Source organism: Pteropus vampyrus, unplaced genomic scaffold (genome assembly GCF_000151845.1).
Source record: "Pteropus vampyrus isolate Shadow unplaced genomic scaffold, Pvam_2.0 Scaffold1000006005, whole genome shotgun sequence".
Lineage (NCBI taxonomy): Eukaryota > Metazoa > Chordata > Mammalia > Chiroptera > Pteropodidae > Pteropus > Pteropus vampyrus.
In genome coordinates, this window is record NW_011920407.1 from 1 (window position 1) to 2,296 (window position 2,296).

Sequence of the window (2,296 nt, forward strand, 5' to 3'; positions counted from 1 at the left end):
AATATTTTTTATCATTTTTTTTAACATGGAACGCATTCACGAAGTTGCATGTCATCCCTGCACAGGGGCCAGGCTAATCTCTGTATTGTTCCAATTTTAGTATATGTGTTGCCAAAGAAAGTGCTTTCTTCAAATACTTTAATTGCACTTTTTTAGTTAACATGTTATTTTTCTTTATTAATCTGTTAATATAGTAAATTATATAAATGGAATTTTTAATATTAGGATAATTCCGAGTACTTAGAATGAATCAAACTTGGTCATGATGTACAATGAGTTTGATATTTTGTAGCATTTTGTTTCCAATATTTTGTTTAGGGTATTGCAATTATGTTCATAGTGGTCTCAAATTGAAAAAGTGAGTGAGTGCTCCTTCTTTCTGTTTTCTAAAATTTTCTATATCTTCCAATTATATGTTTCTTGGAAGTTTAATAAAATTCTATTTTAAAAGTTTAGGCCTTTTTTGAGTAAAGTATTTAATTATCAGTGCTTTTTAAGATTCTGAGAAAATTTTGACATTTATTTCTTCTCAAATCAATCTTAGTGAGTCAGATTTCTTTACAACTCTTCTATTTTCTTTAAATTTTAAAATTCATATCTGTAACTTTGAAATTCGATTCCCAATTTTCTCTCCTAATTATGCTCTTTTTTATTTTTAATAATTCTTACTTGCACCTTCTCTTTTATTTTTTCTTTTATTAGTATTCTCAAAGTATCAACTATTGTTTCTATTGATATCAATTTTATCTTTATTTTTCTAGTAGATTAATTCCTTTTTTTTGGTTATTTCTCTCTAATTTTCTGGTACTTTTTCTGTTGTCCTTATTTCCTTCTTAGAGTGAATGCTATATACTTTAATTTTTATTTATTAACATAATGTTAATTTCCAAATACTTTAAAATTTCTTTACTTTTGATTTCTGAATTATTTACAAGTAGACATTTTAAAACTTTATTTAAAAATTTATTTTATTTATTGCTAAATTAATTGCATAATTTCAAGTTCATGGAGTGTGTATAATGTAAATTTTGAAAACCTCTTTTAAGTACTTGCTTAAAGACCAACTTTTGTAAATATTTTATTTTACCTGCAAAGATTATTTACTCTCTTATAAGAGAGTTCAGGAATTTTTATATGTCCATTAAATCAAGCTTATTTTCTATATTTTATACTTTTACTAATGTTTTTGGCTGTTGGGTCCATCAATAATTTAATAGTTCAGCAGATATTTATCGAGTACCTTCTTGGTATTAAATAATGCTATGATAAGAATGTGCCTCCCTAAAATTCACCTTAAAATTCTAACCCCCAAAGATAATAGTATTAGGAGGTAAGGACCGTAGAGGAGATTAGGTCATTAGGGTATAATTTCCAGAATGAGATTAATGCTTTCATAAAAAGAGACCACACAGAGCACTCTAGCCCCTTCTGCCACATGAGGATGACAGCAAGAAGTCTGCAACCTGAAAGGGACCCCTCACCTGACCATTCTGGCATGTTGATCTCAGACTTCCAGCTTCCAGAACTGTGTGAAATAAATTTCTGTTGTTTATAAGTTTCCCAGTGTGTGGTATTTGTTTATAGCAGCCCTAACAGACTAAGACAAATGAGGATATGGTAGTAAACAGAGAGACAAAAATCTCTGACTTTATGGTGCTAGTGTTATTTACATTAAGTAATAGAGGTGGATTTCAACGTGAAAAATGATAGGAAATTTCTTCCATGCATTTTCATAAATTATTGCATTATTTATTTCTAGGTTGTGCTATTAGAGTGTAAACATTTAGAATACTTAAATTTTCATGGAAAACTGAGACTTTTATCATTATATACTAGTTCTCCAAATCCTTAATAACATTTAAAATTATATTTCATCTGATGCTAATATAGCTAGTCAATATTATTATTATTATTATTATTATTATTATTAGCTTTGTGGTCAATATAACCCTGATTTATTTTCTCTTTGTTTACTTTTAATCTTCTTATGATTTTTAAATATTTGTAGTGTACAAGCTTTAAAAAGTATTTAACTGAGTTTATTTTTTATATACAGTATAAAAATCTGCATTATTGTGATAATGAATTTAGACCATTTATCTCTATTTTGATTAATATACTTGGTCTTATTTCTACCATCTTATTTTGTGGTATTTACCTTTGTTATCACAAGCCACTGGAGTTGTCATTAATGGAGCATAGCCTAATGTTTTTAGCATTATACCATTGTGTAAAGAAAGAGTGATGATGCAGCAAAGTGAGTGCTATGAGAATTCAATTTTTATCATGAAATTTT

At 27.6% G+C, this 2,296-nt stretch overlaps 1 non-coding gene across 1 annotated transcript; it reads right to left on the reverse strand.

The window, feature by feature from the left end:
- Positions 1-20: 20 nt before the first annotated feature.
- LOC111735730 lies at positions 21-124 on the reverse strand. Its single transcript, XR_002778942.1, has one exon. It is a non-coding gene; the product is annotated as a U6 spliceosomal RNA (small nuclear RNA).
- Between the last annotated feature and the right edge of the window lie 2,172 nt (positions 125-2,296).